Here is an 18311-nt window from a genome sequence, read left to right as displayed (position 1 = left end):
TCCCTCCACCTACCAAGAGCTTTCAGAAGGAACCTTAAAGAGGGCTCAGTCCAATGTTTTTCAAAGTGTATTCCCAGGAACACTGATTTGATGGAATGTTACTAACAAAAGAACATCTCTTCTTTTTTTTAAAAAAGGTGGTTCTTTTCTCAGATGTATTTGGGAATCACTGGGTTAAACCAACTTAAACAGACTCTTTTCTTCAGGATTTCTCAGAGCTATTAATATGCTAATGTATACAATAAATTTCCAAAAGGCAAATTGAGAGTTTCTAAGCAATATTTATTTGACCGTAGGATGAAAGTTTTCCCCCATCTGGGAGCAACTTCCAGAAATTATAATCCTCAGAAGACACTGAAATGTTGATATGGTCCAATCCCTTCCTGCGGCACGTGCCCTCTCTCAGGAGTTCCTAATGATCATAATCTTCTTTGCTACCATTTACCAAGGGTCTGTTATGTTAGGTGCTTCACATACGTTAATTTGAATGATCTTTTCCAAAATTACCTCAAAAAAGTTAAGAAAAAATCCTTTCAAAAAAAATGGGAATGATGTTAGTCCCCTCTCACAGAAGACTAAACTGAGGCTCAGAGAAGTTGAGCAACTTTCCTCCAAGGTAGCACAACTAAACAGTAACAGCACCTGGACTTCAATCCAGGTCTGGCTCTCTTCAAAGCCTCATTTTGACCACTACGCTGCATCCTGGGGACTGCACTTCATATTTTTCTGCTGGATTTGATACTAATTTAAAATAAGGAATAGGAGGGGCAAGCCAGAGGCCAAACTAGAAATTTAAATATAAAAGTCAGTAAATAATTGAACTATTCTCAAGAGATAGCCTAGGTATTGGCAAGACTATTATCTCCTTAGACTCATACACAGCTTCTTATACACACACACACACACACACACATACATACACACACACACTCTCTCTCTCTCTCACTCACTTGGACTAATTACTTGTCTTTTCCAAATGGCTGTTTAATCCATTAGTGTAGTTTTTTTTTTTCAACCAAAGCAAAAACTAAGTACTGGGATATTTGGAGAAAGTAGAGACTAGAAAATGCAACCAGGTCCAATTCAACTGCAAAATTACTTCCTCACAGAGCAAAATGGCTGGCTCTGACACCCAAGTTGTTCAGTGGGACATAATGGGCAGAGTGAAAGAGGCATCAACGGCTGTGGCCTCTGAGGATAGTCACGAATTCCTCCGGATTGTAGTTGCCTCATATGTGTAACCCTTAAAAATCCAAGTCACCATGTGGCCCAGTATCTGCAAAGAAACACAAATTCAACGTTTAAAAAAGTAAAACCAATGTAAATATTGTCTGCAGTATCTTAAGAGTGAAGGTGAGAAGGTACATTAAAAACACATAATAAGGCTGGACGTAGTGGCTCATGCCTATAATCCCAGCACTTTGAGAGGCAGAGGCAGGAGGATCTCTTGAAGCCAGGAGTTTAAGGCTGTAGTGAGCAATGATTGTGCCACTGCACTCCAACCTGGGAGACAGAGCGAGACCCTGTCTCAAAAAATAAAATAAAATAAAATATAAACAAAAACAGAACAAAACGTCTGGAAATGATTTTTTCCATAACTCCTCCTCTTTCTTTCTACCTCTCACATGTACAGGAGGGCCCTCAAAGGTCTTTCCTTCCCTCACTGTAAGGACCCCAAAAGACTCTGTCTAGAACTCACAGCTTAAAGAGGCTCTTTCTTCTTCTTCATCCTTCTCCTTTCCTTGTCTATCCTGTAGTTCCCTATCTTTCCCAATTTAAATCTTGCTTCCTTGCTGGCCTCTCTGTTCCCCCCTACTCACCTTCACCTCCACTGACACAGTGAAAGCTGAGGCATGTAGGTGATCAGGAGTGTACAGGTGTGTCTGTGTGGCGTGGGGGTGGGTGTGGGTAGGAGGTAGACAGTGAGAAGATGACAGATAATATAATCAGGTTGCTTCTGGTCACTGCTAACATTGTGATGTGTCTGAACAGAAATCCAACTGTAAACAAATATCTTGAAAAATAATATACACTTAAGGCTCCCATAGGACTACCAAAGAGGAGAACTACATAGCATGACCTCTAGCCAGTGTCGTAGTGAGTCTCTCAGCAGAGCCAACTCAGCCTGACAGCTGCTCCCATTTCTGGCCTTTTGGCCTCCTTACAAATCTGTGAGTTTTTTTTGTTTTGTTTTGTTTTTTTGAGACAGGGTCTCACTCTTATCACCTAGGCTGGAGTGCAATGGGACAATCATGGCTCACTGTAGCCTTGACTTCCCAAGCTCAGGTGATTCTCCCACCTCAGCCTCCCAAGTAGTTGGGACTACAGGTGCAAGCCACTAAGCTCGGCTAATTTTTGTATTTTTTTGTAGAGACAGAGTTTCTCCATATTGCCCGGGTTGACCTCAAACTCCTGCAATCCTCCTGCCTCGGCCCTCCAAAGTGCTGGGGTTACCGGTGTGAGCCACTGCGCCAAGCCTGTGAATTATTGTATATGAAGGTCTTGAATTTTGTCATATGTGTAAAATAATGACATTGGACTGAACTGTCTCTTCCATCTGAGAAGCCAATGATTCCACGAGATCTGCGTTCTCAAAGTGTAAGTTATTTACAAGGGGAAATCCATACCCTGAAAGAGCTGAACTATGGAAACCTTGCCTTTTCTGTCTCACCAGCCCTAAATCTTACGCTTTAGGCAGTGTTACTTGTAGGGTGAAGAGGTACCACTCAGATTTGTGAGCTCTGCTTTTAGACTTCACCTAATTCTTCCCTTTGGGAAGAAGATAATATCATTTTTATCTGCCCAACATTTCCCCGTCTCACCTCTTCTAGAAACAGATCTTGCTCCTTTTGTGCCAGTCACAACCCCCAACGGTCTGGTCACAATGGCTGACCAAAGAAGGTGGCGAAATGACCCAAGGCCCATCAGGGTGTATCCTTAGGGATTTTTCTAAATATAAGCTGAGGAGAAAGAGGTCTTTTGCATCTTTGGTATGAAGCTGTAAGTATGTAAGCCTGTCTCTTGGAGGATCTGGTCTAGGGAAATGAAGACAACAGGCAGGGAGATGCAGAAAGGAAATAGGAGAGCACCCACCTAGTGACGGAGCTCCTGGATCCCAACTTCTCCAAGCTCAGCTCCACTCTACACTTTCTGCAGTTTGAGTCTGTGAACTAATGAGGCCCCCTTTTTTGCTTAAGCCAATTTCATTTGAGTTTGGTCCATTTACATCCAAAGAGCCTTGCTACTCAGTGCTGGGATGAGGAGTTGGCAGTTAGCATCTGCAAAGGGCTTGGAGATTCCAGGGGCATGCTATGCCCTCTTCTATTTGTTTGCAAAGTGTAACAGGACTCTAACTCTTCATTCTTGTGTCCTGGCCTTTTCTGGATGCTTAAATAAAATATCAAATAATCTTGCTATCTTCCGTCTCTTCTCTGTCCAGTTTGTGGAAAGCAACCTCTGCCTGCTTGTACTGGGAGCAGCTCTTCTAGATGTCATTCACTGGCACTCCTCAATCAGAGAGACCTTTGTCTACAGGTTAGAGGACATTTGTGACTGCCACAAAATGCAAATTCAGACTGCTTCCCTTCACTTTCTGGCACTATTAATATTTGCATTTCTTAGATTTCCATATTAGCCACAAAATGGTCTACTGGTTTAAAGAAGGTAGAAACTGCAAAATGACTTTTTAAGACCAGGTGATCCGACAGTTCAAAGGCATTCTTCTGCATGCTTGCAGTCCTTGAAACATATCCATATAGTATTAATATTGTTTTTAATTATTTGTGCCCAAGGAGGTTTTTTTTTGTTTGTTTTTTTGTTTGTTTGTTTTTAATTTAAACAAGAAGGTGTTAAATCCTCTGCTATCTGGGGAGAACTGCAGTGCCCGAACACCCACCCTTCTCTTTCTCTTGGACTTCAGTGTTATTAGATGAGGTTTGGGAACGTTTTATTAGCACTTTTTATCATGACCCTGGGACAGGAGAGAAAACGAATTCAAGCTCTACCAGGGTTCCAATGTTAAACTTAGAAGGTGCTCATGGCCACGCTCAGCCTTACTGTAGGATATTACTTGGGTGAGTGTACACCCTCCCCACAAACTGAAGTTCTACTACATGCCTTCACTCATCTCCTACCACTCTTATTGGGTTGCATTTCAGCCTCACTGGCCTGCTTTCCTTCCTTGAACTTGCTAAACCCATTTCTGACTTAGGATCTTCCCACCATTTCCTTTGCCCAGAATGTTCTTTCTCCCCTGGCTCCTTCATGATACTGAGGTCTTCAGCATAAGCAACATATCCTCAAAGAAACCTTCCCGTATCACCCTGTTCCAGGCCTTTATTGTTGCCACACCAGAACAGTGGCTTAAAACATTAATAATTATTTATTTGGCTCTGGAGTCTGAAAGAGTGGGATCTCAGCTTAGGAGTTCTCACTCCGGGTCTTTCATGTGGTTGCTGTCCAATGGGCATCTTGAAGTTTTTTGCGTCATATATCTGGGCTGGGAAGATTCAAACATCTAGGTGCTGGCACTGCTAGCTGCTCAGGTCTCTCTCTCTCTCTCTCATTCCTCTGAGTTGTCTGTCCACATGGTGACCTCATGATAGCTGGACTTCTTACATTCAGCTGAAGGCACCTAGAGTGAATGTTCCAAGAAAAATCAGCAGAAGCTGCATGGCCTTTTCAAACTGAGAGCCACTTCCTTTGTGTCCTATTCTTCCAGGTAGGTACAGAGGCCCCTCAGGTGCAAGGGGAAGGGACATAGACTCTACCTACTAATGGAAGAGTATCAAAGTACCTGAAGACTTGCTTTAAGACCACCACACACTACATACTTTATAAAACAGCCTCCCCAGCACCATCTCACTTCACTTTGTTATAATTCTTTGCATAGCCCATAGTGCTATATGTCATATTTTCTTATTTGTTTATTTTCTCTCTAACCCCCAAAAGAATATAAATTGTGAAAATAGGGGCCTTATGTGTCTTATTCACCACTGTATCCTGATGTTCAGAGGAGCAGTGCCTGGTACTTAGTAGACAATAACTATCTATCAAATATTAATAAATGAATGAAGGATAAATGGCAAGGGCTATTCTGAAGGGGCATCTCACCGAGATTGCTATTGTGGGCTCCATTTTGGATGACGATGGACCCTCCTCACCTTCCTTTTTCTACTTCCTTCTTTTTACCTCCCTTCCCTCTCTCCCACAAAATAATTTCTAATCACCAATGTCAGTATTTCAAACCTGGAGTCCTTAGTATAACTGTGATCCATTGGATTCAGCTTTTACCACCTTGTTTTTGAGAACAAACATACCGAAGCATGCCAATTTCATCATTTGGATATGTCAAGGATACTTACACAAGCCTGCACCTTGCTTATTTTACAAATCACAGATTGGCTTGAATATGTCTTTTGTTTCTTAGGATTTTTTGGTTTGTTTTGCTTTGTTTTTTTTGCTTTCCTTCCAGCCAGATGAGCTGAGATCTGGTCTGTTTCCACTGAGGAGTAGTCATCAGTCTACCCTTCTCAACATTTCTGTTCCTGAGACTTAGCTACAGACTTCACAAGCTGTAACATTCTAACTACGAGTCATTGCCACCATTGTCTCTTGTCACAATCCTAATTCTATGTTCTGATAATAAAACTTCATTAGTGTCTGCACCTCCTTTCCCGTACCTTTGAAACACTGTCTTCTGCTGAAACGATTAGCAGCACGCTGCATCAGATCACTTGGCTGTCTGACAGCCATTGTGAGTGAGCTAAATTGTGAGAAAATGAAAACTTCTGACAATTTCCATTATCGTCAAATGGAGATATTTACCTGTACAAATATTAAAGGTTATTTAAAGATGTAAACGGACTTCATTTCATTAGTGGTATGCATCAGGTAATAATTTAAAACAACTACCCAGCCCCATTCGAATAAATTACCAACTCATTTTCTGAAAGAAAAATGTCATTTCTCCAGGCTGTGTTTCTAACTGCTTGCAATGGTAGAAGATGAAAACAAAAAAAAAAACCTATGAATATTTCAGAACAGAAAATGTTCAAGTTCTCATGTTGTTTAACATAAACCAGACAAAGGGCTATTGTTCTGAGAACCTGACTGAGAGTTGCCCAACCAGAGGAGACAGTGAAAGATAATGACAGCAAAATGGGCCTTAAAAAAAGGAATAGTAGCAATGGTGATTAAATCTTCCTGAATTTCAGTTCTAGAAATTCACTAGAAAAAAATCAGGATGTGTGGAAATACTTATCTACAAGGATGTTCATCCCAGTGTTATTTATAATGGCAAAAAAAAAGAAGGTAGGAAATGAAAAAAATATATGTATACAAGGCTAAGGGATTGCAGGTGTTTGAGACCAGCCTAGCCAACATGGTGAAACCCCTTCTCTATTAAAAAAAAAAAAAAAAGAAAGAAAAAAGTTAGCCAGGCGTGGTGGTGGGTGCTTATAGTCCCAGTTACCTGAGAGGCTGAGGCATGAGAATTGCTTGAAGCTGGGAGGTGGAGGTTGCAGTGAGCCAAGATGGCGCCACTGCACTCCAGCCTGGGTGACAGAGTGAAACTCCATCTCAAAAAAAAAAAAAAGACTAAGGGATTGGACAATATATTAGAATACAGCCATATGATGGTCTGGAGTAAAGATGATTAATAATGTACTGTAGAAAAATTCATTATAAATAATATGTAATAAATAGGGCATGGTGGCTCATGCCTGTAATCTGAGCACTTTGGGAGGCCAAGGCAGAAGGGTTGCTGGAAGCCAGGAGTTCAAGACCAGCCTAGGCAACATAGTGAGACAGTCTCTATAAAGAATTTTTAAAAAGTTAGCTGGGCGTGGTGGTGCACACCTGTAGTCCCAGTTACCCAGGAGGCTGAGGCAGAAGGATTTTTTGAGTAGAAGAATTCTAAGATGCTGTGAGCTGTGACGGTGCCACTGTACTCCAGCCTGGATGACAGAGTGAGACTCTGACACAAGAAACAAAACAAAACAAACAACAACAAAATAATACATATACTATGATATCATTTATAAAAAGATAAACATCTATATTTGCATTGACATGGACGCAGGGAGGGGAATATTACACACGGAGGCCTGTGGGGATGTGGGGGCTAGAGGAGGGATAGCATTAGGAGAAATACCTAATGTAGATGATGGGTTGATGGGTGCAGCAAAACACCATGGCACATGTATACCTATGTAACAAATCTGCACGTTCTGCACATGTATCCCAGAACTTAAAGTAAAATAATAATAATAATAATAATAATAATAAAATCTTAGTGTAATGTTGGACAACAAAAAAAGGAAGAAAAGGACTAAGAAGAAATAGATCAAAATGATTACTTGGTAGTGGGATCACTGGAAAGTTTTTAATTTTCAATTTTTTAATTTTCATGGGTACATAGTAGATGTATATATTTCTGGGGTACACGAGATGCTTTAATACAGCCATACAATGTGAAATAATCTCATCATGGAGAATGGGGCATCCATGCCCTCAAGCATTTATCCTGTGTGTGTTACAAACAATCCAATTATACTCTTAGTTATATTGCTGATTTTTATTCTTCTGGTTTTATAATGAGAAATATACCAATAATCCAATAACCATTTGCAACTCGATGTTAGGGCAAGTTATCCTTGCTTAGCTGGGTCAGCTCCTCTTTCCTTCTAGTGCAATGGAGAATACTCCTGGGAGACTCGGTGCATTAATGCTCGTACTGTGGGTATTGGCAAAAGAGACATGGAGCGAGTTGGTCTAATGTTATACAGGAAAATGTTTATGCTTTCAGGATTTGGCAACTTGAGGTCAGTCCTTTCCATTATGATCTTCAATATTACACCAGTAAAATATTCTCTAATTTGCAAATTAAAGTATTTCTTACAAAACCCTCAGGGATGAATTAGTAAGTGCATCACAACCCTCCTCTACCTCCTTAAGCTTCACCCTCTTCCAGAAAATAATGTCTTATAAAAGATGATAGTTTTCTCCCTTTTAGGAAGTCAGGGCTGGTAAGGCATTCCAATGGTTAGGGATTTCAGCAATTTCTATCTTGTTGCTTTGCTCAGCACATTGATTCCTCTTCATAGTCCAAGCTCCAGCCATCATAGAACATTCCAGCCAGCAGGAAAGCAGAGAGGAAATGGGGGCATGCCCCAAGGTCATGGGGCAACACTTCCATTACACCCATTGTCCAGAAGCTGGTCACATAGCCACTGCAAGGGAGCATTCTGGAAGGCTGGGAAATGTAGTCCTTACTCTATATGGCTCAGATAAAAGTTGGCATCCAATTTTTAAGGAAAAAAGAGAAAATGCCCTGGAGAGCATGCAGCAGCCTCTGCCACAATCATACATGTGGGCATCACGGGGAGACATGAGTCAGAGAAGACAAACCAAGTGTAACAATTTTCATCTCTTTTGCATCCATTCAACCTAGAAAGCATTTCCTGGTGCTCACATTTATTTGAAAACACTCTACATACTACAGAATTCTGAGATGTGGCCTCTGGGGAAGAAATAAAACAGCTGCAGCAAATAAAGCAGATGGGAATTAAGAATGCTGGAGGAGCTCCAAAATACAATCCCATTGTCCACTAAGTGCCCACCCTACAAAGAATGTGTGCTCCAAAATAGAAACTTTATGAAACTTTGAAGCATTTGATTAATGTAAGCCTTCATGAATAATGCAAGGCTGTGTGCCAGGGTTTCATGTGAAGCTGAGAGAGGAGAAAGATTAGCATGCGCATCTTGGCTTTAAAAAAAATTAAGAGAAATTCACAAAAGGAACTCAAGCATTTGGGGGCAAGAGGTGTTACCACTAAAATGGCTTCTGCAGACATGCTCCTTGTGGTGGTGGAGGGGGGGGGGGTGCTTAGCAAACACTGGCTGCCTCACCAGGGAGATTCCCTGCCACAGGGTAGGTATGGATCACCCTTCTAAGGGCCCCCCAGGTCCAGTCCCGTATGCAGCTGGGTAGGACAGTCAGGGCCAATCATGCATGTGGCTGCAGGCAGGCCCTGAAGATTCCTCTTTCCCCTGAAAATATCTTTCCCACCTACAGGTTTCTGGAACTAGATCTTCCTCCCTCAGATATTCTTTATGTTAATGAATCGTCTTCTGTCGAAATGCAAAGATCTTTTGGAAGGGCTGTACACAGATATGGCTTCAAAATACAACCCTTTCTATTCTGCTCCTAAAATGTGTTTTACACATTTTATTAGGAAATATTTAAGACTCACAAAAGGTATAAAGAATTTTTCATGGTCATAAGTTAAAAGTGAAAAAGAATATGTATAGTTTAGGAACTACCTGAGTACACATTACCCAGCTTAATATATAAAATATTATCAATGGATTCGAAGCCCCTTTGACTTCCCCAGTCACATTTCCTTTCCTGCCCCTAGAAGTAGCTGCCATCTTGAATATAATGTGCATGATTCCCAAGCATGGGATGTTGCAGGAATTTATGATCTGGCCACTCACCCCCATACATCCTGCCCTTCTACTGGTTCAGGCCATTATCATTTTTCACCGAAGCCATTCATTCAGCACACATCGAACACTACTCTGGGCCAGGCACAATGACCACTGTCTCCTACCTAGTATCCTTGCCTCCAGTGTTTCTCTCCATCCAATTTACCTCCCACATTGCAGTCACAATATTATATCTCTGCCCAAGAACTTCATATGGCTCCCTACTGCCTATATGCTAAAGTCCAAGCTCTTTAACACGGCATCCAATTCTATGTGAACACATTACTAGGGCCACTCCCAGAGCCTTGGAAGGGTTAGGGTAAGGATTAAGGTGGGGTTAGGGTTACCACTAATTTCACAGTAAATGGGCTTCTGTACACGTTTGCATGGCTGCAATAATACATTCCTGTGGTGTGTCTTCTCATTTTAGTGGAAGAAATTGAACAGACTTGTTCAAAACACAGCTCTACTTTTTGCCAGACCTTGTGCAAATTGCTTTGTGCATTAGTCTGTTCTCACACTGCTGTAAAGATATTATCTGAGGCCGGGTCATTTATCAAGGAAAGATGTTTAATTCACTCACAGTTCCACATGGCTGGGGAGGCCTCAGGAAACTTACAATCACGGTGGGAGGTGAAGGGGAAGCAGGCACTTGTAAGACAGCAGGAGAGAGAGAGCATGAGGTGGGGAACGCCGAACACTTTTAAACCATCAGATCTCATGAGAACTCACTCTCTATCACAAGAACAGCATAGGGGAAACTGCCCGCATGATCCAATCACCTCCCACCAGTTCCCTCTCATGGCATGTGGAGATTACAATTCGAGATGAGATTTGGGTGGGGACACAGAGCTAAATCATATATCAATATCACTTTGCCTCTTTGAGTTTTCATTTCCTAATGGAGATAAGAACATCTATGAAAGAGACTGTTAACTAATCACCAAAATCCCTTTTGTCCTTCTTCTATAGGTCTAAGATTGTAGCTAAGATATTGCTACCCAGGTAAGGACCATATTTCTCAACTTCTTGCCAAGCCTGGGATTTGATTCTACCTTACTGAAAGCTAATATGTTAGCTTCTGACTGTTTCACTGGTGCTAATGGGAGACACAAGACCCTTAGGTCAGAGACAAAGGAGTTTAGTACTCATGACACATCAAGGAGCAGGAACATCAGCATATTTGCACTGGTTCTTCTTGCCCTGGGTCTCATGGGGGATAATATGATGGCCCCAGATGGATGTTATGCATGCAGTGTGTTTGTGTTGCAACTGAGGAGCACCAAGCTTGGGGAATCCATCACTTTTATAGTAAGCAATAAGCAAGCCTATTCATTGTCCCTGGTGGTGTGTGTGTCATAGGGAAGGATGAGTAGATGTAATTTCATTTCCTAAGGTAACTGTCTGTATAAACAACCCTAAGAAATGGCCCGAATAAAAGAGAGTGAGGTCCTTGAAGTTCTGGTACATTCAGAAAGACATGTAGGAATACAAGAGGTCCAAGGAGGACTCTCTCCCAACAGCTCTTTTGAAACTAGATATGGCCATGTCACTTAGACTTCTGCATTAGAATATGAGGGGCAAGATATGTGTCCCTTGTGGGATGACACCTTAAAACCAGGCTATGCCTCATTTAATTCCTCTTTCCCCTTTGTGTTTGCTGGTTAATGGCAATGACAAGAGAGATTTTGGAAGATAAGTGTTGAAAAAGCTGCCATCAGCCTGAGTCCGGGATGACTGTGCACAGAAGAGTTGCCCATCAACTTAGAACATTCACTTCAAATTGTCACATGCGCGAGACATACACTTTTTATTCTGCAATCTGTCTGGAAACGTCGTTTGTTACAGTGACTCAGTCTACCCTTCACTAATAAAACATCTCATGCAGAAGGGTTGCAAGGATTAAATGAAATTCCAATGGTTAAAGTTTGTGCAGAGCTAACTCTGGGCCAGGGTCTTGCTAAAAGCTTGAGTGTGTTATTTCATTAAATAATTACAATAATCTTTCAAGGTAGGTGTCATTATCTCCATTTCATAATTGGAGATCAAAGACATTAAAAAAAATTCTTAAGCTTCAAGGATGAAAAAGTAGCAGAACTGGGACCAAATTCAGGGCTGACTAATGCCAAGTTCATGATTGTCTTCAGTGTGCCACATGTTTTCCAGGGTTTCAATTTTAGGTTCCAGGTTCTCTCTCTCTCTCTCTCTCTCTCTCTCTCTCTCTCTTCTCACTCCTCTCTTTAGCCATCCCATCTACCGTTGATTCCTCCTCTCTTCTTTTTCTCTCTCCTTCCTCCATTTCTTCATATTGAATTATATTTTCATACCAGATATCATACTGGAATGCAAAAAATAACTCCAGTCAGGAGCTCTGATTTTTGGTTTCAGCTTCTGCAAATCCTAGCTGTGAGTACTTGGTCAATCATTTAATTGCTCTGAGCCCGAGTTTTCAGGTCAGAGTAAAATAGACCAGTAATAGTTGTCTTACCTATCTTACATGATAACCAGAAGGTTCAATTAAAATACACTGCATCTAAAGTCTTTACAAATTGAAAAACATTCTAGAAATGGCAGGTGTTACTCTTTACCCCCATCCCATATGCCAGTAGTTCGCAAAGTATAGTCCCTGGACAGCAGCATCAGCGTCACTGGGAGCTTGTTAGAAATGCAAATTGTTAGGCCCCACCCAGACCTGCTGAATTATGAAATCTGGGGGTGGGATCCAGGAAACTGTGTTTGTTAAGTTCTCCAGGTGATTCTGATGCACACTGAAGTTTGAGAACCACTGTCACACATGCTTGGACATGCGTTCACAGGCACACACACTCATATTCAGGTAAAATCAAGTTAAAATAAATATTAAATTAAAAAGAAGCCATATAAGAGCCGCCTGTGGATGGCGTTTGGGAGAAGGAGGTAGTGAGCAGTGCTAAGAAGAGGCTTGGGAGGAAGGAGTGAGATGATGGCAGGGATAAGTGTCAGGCCTCTTAGTTCAGTGGAATTTCTCTCCTCTTCCCCCAGAGCTGGTGCTGTGAGCCCCACTATAGCAATTGGAGGAGGAGCAAGAAATGGGGGTCTTAAGGAAATAACTCAAAATTTATTAGGATTCTTTCCGTTGTAAATAAGAGAAACCCATCACAAACAGTTTTGGTCAAAAATGAACACTTATTGGCTTACAAAATTTAAAAGTCCAGAGGTAGAATGGCTTCATGTATAAGATTCTGGGTCTCAAACGTTGTCATTGGAATCTATTTCTCTCATTGTGTTGGCTCTAATTTTTCCTGTTATTTTCATCACTCTTGGGGTCTTCTCTTGCAGTGGTAAAAACAGCCAAAAGCCTTCTAAGGCCCATATTTGATCTGTTTAGCCACTCCCATATAAGAAGGAGCGCCTCTTTCCCCATGGTTCCAACAGAAATCCTAGGCTGACCCTCTTTGATCCTGCTTGGGGCACTGGACCAATTAACATGACTCTGATTGGCCAGACCTAGGTCATCCCCAATCCTGGAATCTGGCAAGACCACATGAATTATCTGATGGAGCAAAGATACCTTGAACTGCTCACTTTAGGACTGCCTAGTGAGAGATACATAAAATTTCTCTTTTATTTAAGCCAGTGTGTTTTTGGGTTTCTTTGTTCTAGCAGCTTAGCCTGTTTGCTAACATACCCTGTACCAAGGAAGCAGTGTGGGAAAATTGACTGATTATTTAGAGATCTGGGATCTCCTTGGTTCTACAGTTTGCTGTGATGTGACCAGTTTGTTCTTGTGTAACATAAGCCATGTGGATTGAATCTGGGATGCAGGAAAATGGAACTCATCTTGAGCAGAATGGGGAAAATAATCGTATTTACAGTCACTCCTCTGTATCTGTGGGTTCTGCATCTGTGGATGCAACCAATCACAGATCGAAAATATTCGTGAGAAAAACAATAAAAAATAACAATACTACTATAAAAATGGTAAGAACCAATATGGTATTACATCTATTTACATAGCATTTATGTTGCATTAGGTATTATAAGTCATGAGACTTACACAGAGATGATTTAAATTATACAGGAAGATGCATATAGGTGATATGCAAATACTACGTCACTTTCTATAAGGGACTTGAGCATCTGTGGATTTGGGTATCTGTAGGGGTCCTGGAGCCAATCTCCCATGGATACAGAGAGAAGATTGTACTTCATAGGGTTGTGAGAATTAGAGGAGCTAAGGCCTAGGGCCTGAGACACAATAGATGCCCTATAAGTACGAACTATAATCATTATTATTAAGGTCTGCCCTGACTGACTGCAGGAGGCTGCCCAGAGGGCTGAGTTGACAAGCCTATGAATCCCCACCAGGACCACATCAGAGCTCACTGGTAATGAGCACCATTGTCACCCAGCAGTGTTCTCCATGGACACAGGACAGGGAGTTCCTTGTAATGGAGGAGGCCCCTTCCCTTCCAACTTTAGAGAATGGTATATATTTATACTAAGCCAGCATAGATGTGTCCTCTTTTCCCCTTTTCCCTACACCACGCACACCACCAGGGGCTTCAGGTAAAACACAAACATAAGAGTCCCCGACAGCCTTTCACTCCCTGGCAGGCCTTTTCTCCACCCACTTTCTCATTTTCTGAGCCTAACCCTTGAATCCGGAGACTCCAGACTTATGAGAGATGCCTAGACTTCTCCAGCTTCTCTTTTTAAATCGTTTTTACTTCCCTCTCGTTCTGACTCAAATCTCATCTCAGGGACAAGAAACTGCTGTGTTAAATGATATTGTCAGCCTGGTCTTTGAAGGATGCGTTTCGAGGACCGTGGCCTCCCCACAGGTCCAATCCCATTTGGGGTGATTCCACCTCTGCTGGTTCCACTACCCTAAAAAGTTCTGGGTCCAAAGAGAAGCCTCCATGGGGGTTCTGGTCGGCTGGGAACCCAATCACTAACACAATTTAGAAAATAACCCAAGTCAGAGAATCCAAATCTGAAATCCCATCCCCAATCCCTAATTGTATGCAGGGAAATGTCTTATTTTGACCATTTTCAAAAGTCACAGAAAGTAGGGAAATGATGTATGAGTGAGGGCTCAATTGAAGAAAATAAAATCCAACTAGTTTAAACAGGGGATCGTTTGCAGAGGCTAAATCCACTCCAACAGCCCTATTCTTAAATCTTTAGATTCCTTCTATATTGGAGTTGGCAAACTATGGCCTGCTTTTGTAAATAACGCTGCCACCTGTTTGTGTAAGCAAAGCTTGATTGGAACACAGCCACGCCCATTCATGTACGTATTGTCTGTGGCTGCTCTAGCACTTCTGACAGTGGAGTTTAGTTACAGCAGAGACCTCATGGCTCACAAAGCCCAAAACTTTTACTGCCTGTCTTTTTTTCAGAAAAAGTTTGCGAATTCCTGTTCTATATTATATCAACTTCACTGAGCACAGGCCACCATCAGCCAACGAAGCTAACAACTGCTCCCATCCGCCCATGTGTGTACTTACTCTAGTAGCTCTGGAAGTGGCACCCATAGCAACGACTTCAGTCTGAACTGTAGTTATGTTCCTCCCTCCATGGTCTAGCATCCTCCACATCCTTTCCCACACCCATGGATAGGAGAGAAAGATGATTTTTTTTAGGGCAGCCGTAGACTCATCTTGGTTCTCAGACAGAGCCAGGAATATACAGCTCTGAGCCTGTCATTTTCTTTCTGTGAACGCTCTTATTCTGTTAGTTGAAGTCAGTCCATCCCATTGTGCCGCTGGCAGTAGGGAGTCCTTTTCTACCATGAGGAGAATGTATGAGAAGTGGAGACAGTGCAACCGGAGAGCCTGTACTGATGGAATATGGGCACCGCTACTCAGCTCCAGCTAATGATTGTTATTGGGGAATGCAAACCTGTGTTGTCAAATCTTCTGATTTGTCAAGAGAGGCTGGAAATATTGTTTTGTTTTGTTTTAACAGGCAGTCATTGCACATTGAGGTTTAAGGTTACTGGCTGGTGATCTTGGGCAAGTTTGTGTGCTTTTTTTAAGCTTGGTGTCCTAAGCTGTCCAGTGAAAGAAAGGAAGGAAGGAAGGGAGGGAGGGAGAAGGAGCAAGGAAGGAAGGGAGGGAGGGAGGGAGAAAGGAAGGAAGGAAGGAAAGAAGGAAGGAGGGAAGGAAGGGAAGCACAAGGAAGGGAAGGACTATATTTTGTAAGGGTTTTGGGATACTTATGTGTGATAATTCATATCAAGTTCTTAGAATGGAGTCCGGCTTGTACAGAGTACATGATCAGCAATTGCTAGCCTCCTGTTTTTCACTAGGCACTGGAGGAGGCACTAGATTGGGATTCCATCTTTCTTGTCTGTCTCTATTTGGAGTGTAGAATGTTCTATTTTCATGGCAGGACAGCAAAGCCCACCTGGAAGAGAGCTCCAGGGTCCACGTGAAAGTCTCTGGAGCTCCTTCTATGACGGGGTGAGGCAGACAGACCCAAGGAACTGCCCCAAACAACATCTATGGCAGACTTTTGTTAGAGGAGATAAATAAATAAGTAAAGAGAAAAAGAAAGTAAAGCAGGAAGGAAAGAAAGGAAGGAGAAAGAAAGAAAGAAGAGGAGGAAAAAGGAGGGGAGAAACTAGACTCAGTAAAAATCAAAGCATAGAAACATTGTAATAAATGTATAGGAATAGACTGTAGATGTATGGTGTAGGAATATTGAAAAAGTACTAAGCAAGACTCATGTTGCAGATTATAATTAATAATAGGTAAAGGTATTTAAGATTTATTGTTAAGTTTAAAAAGCAAACTATAAAATAATGTATATTGAATGATATCAATAACATATATGAATTTACATATATCTAACTAGAAAAAAGACTGGAAGGAAAGCAAACAAAATATAAAAAATGGTTATCTCTGGGTGACAGAATTATGGATGACTTTTGTTTTGTTTTACTTCTGTGAACTTCCTAAATTGTCTTCAATGAACCTGTGTAACTTGTGTAATAGGACAAAATGGGAATTATGAAAAATAATCATTTTGATTGTGAAGCCACTGGTTGGATTGCTGAACCCTGAGTTTCTAATTCTTTTTCAATCTTCCAGCAGGTGGCGCAATGGCAATGTCCGCCTCATTGGGAGAATTTCACTCCACAATTAACAGAATCTCAGATCTCAGCCCACGCCAACCATGGAGCAGAGGGCTTATTCTCTGGCGGGGAGGGGGAACTTGAAAGAAAACACCCAAACCCAGAAGCTGCCCACACTCAGGTTGCTGGCCCTATGGCTAAATTCTTCCCACAGTAGGAGAAACAAGGTTTTAGGGTAAATGCAATGATATAGGCAGAAGAAATATGTTTTCTCTTCCTCCCTTACCCTCCCTATCCCCCGTAATTTGGCCCTATGCAAAGTTTAAATTCGTCTTTTTGGTGGGCATTTCTAGATTGCACTGGATTTGCAGCTCATTCAAGCCCTAATGATAAGTGAGAGTTTGGGCTTAAAGGTGAAGGAAAAAAGCAGATAATTATCTTATCCACAATGCTATATGGTTAGAGGATCTTTAATGTAGAGCACACCTTGTGCATGAAGATGGTGGACATGCTGGCCAGCCATTGGCTGTTGGGGAGTGCTGAAGGCAAAAGGAGCCTGTAGCCGGGTTAACCAGTCTACCAGGAGTGAATGAGACAGAATCTCTCCAGGCTTGGCACCCCAGGAGGCTGGGCTATTCAAAGCCAGGATAAAGCCTTAGCTTGATCTGGAAACGGAGAAACCCTCAAAGAAGTCAGCCGCACTCCATCATTTTGAATTTTGTTTTAAATCTTAAATTTGCCCACTTCCAAGAAAACCACTCCAAAGGGAATCCAGCAGGGGAAAAGCCACCAGAGTCCACCAAAACGGTCCACATTCCCCCCAGACCCACAGGCACACATACCATCTGGAAACAAGGAATGCTCTGGGCCTTCACTGCTATTTCTCAAAGCTCTTCAGTAAGCCTCCAGTGCCCTTCTCCATAATGACATGGAAGGGGAAAAAAGAAGGAAAACGAGGGAAGAAAGAAAGGAGGGGAGGGAGGAAATGGACTATCGCAGCTCATCTTGGCAGAAAGAAGCTAGCAGACTCCTCTGTCCTTGCCCAGAAGTTTTCACTTACTGATTCATCCCCATTGTGATCTAGATGCCATCACAGAGGACCTGCTTGCATGGGGCACTCACCTAGGTTTTGAGAAAAGTCAGTCAAAGCCCTTGACATACAGGAGCTTTCTATTTCAGACAATCCAGATGATCAGAAGGAACCACATAAAATGACAGGGAACAGGGATCTGGCAGTAACTACATGTGCCTCTCCCTTCATCCTACAGATGTTCATTCTAACTCTCTCTCTCTCTCAGACACACACACACACACACATAGACATACGTGTGCGTGCACACACACACACATTCCCTGGGGTGCTACAGTAGTAGGGAATGCATACTATGGTTTAAATTTGTCCCCAAGGTTTATGTGTTGGAAACTTAATCCCCAGTGCAACTGCAGTGTAGGGGGGTGGGGACCTTTAAGAGGTGATTAGGTCATGAGGATGCTGTTCTCCTACTAGACTGATGTCACTTTCATAGGAGTAGATTTGTTATCAAGAGAGTGGTTTGTTATAAAAGCGAGTTTGTCTGTCTCTTGTGCTTTCTCTCCCTCTTCCTCTCTCACCCTCTTGCCCTTCACCATGGGATGATGCAGCAAGAAAGTCCTTCTCAGATGCTAGCACCTTGATATTCCCACTCCCAGAACCATGAGAAATATATTTCTTATCTTTATAAATTATCCGGTTTGTGGTATTCTGTTATAGCAACATAAA

The 18311-nt window shown here is 42.0% G+C and overlaps 2 long non-coding RNA genes across 2 annotated transcripts; both read right to left on the bottom strand.

Moving 5' to 3' along the window:
• Positions 1-263: 263 nt before the first annotated feature.
• On the bottom strand, positions 264-5586 carry LOC129048649 (uncharacterized). The gene is made up of 3 exons (XR_008511166.1): positions 5364-5586; positions 3094-4633; positions 264-1276 (listed from the first exon to the last, which is right to left on the bottom strand). It is a non-coding gene; the product is annotated as an uncharacterized LOC129048649 (long non-coding RNA).
• A 5689-nt stretch (positions 5587-11275) lies between these two features.
• On the bottom strand, positions 11276-17565 carry LOC129048650 (uncharacterized). Its single transcript, XR_008511167.1, has 3 exons — positions 17395-17565; positions 14982-15072; positions 11276-11827 (listed from the first exon to the last, which is right to left on the bottom strand). It is a non-coding gene; the product is annotated as an uncharacterized LOC129048650 (long non-coding RNA).
• Positions 17566-18311: the final 746 nt, after the last annotated feature.

Source organism: Pongo abelii, chromosome 9 (assembly GCF_028885655.2).
Source record: "Pongo abelii isolate AG06213 chromosome 9, NHGRI_mPonAbe1-v2.0_pri, whole genome shotgun sequence".
Lineage (NCBI taxonomy): Eukaryota > Metazoa > Chordata > Mammalia > Primates > Hominidae > Pongo > Pongo abelii.
Note: the sequence above shows the minus strand (reverse complement) of the source record. Positions and strands in the feature narration are given on the sequence as shown.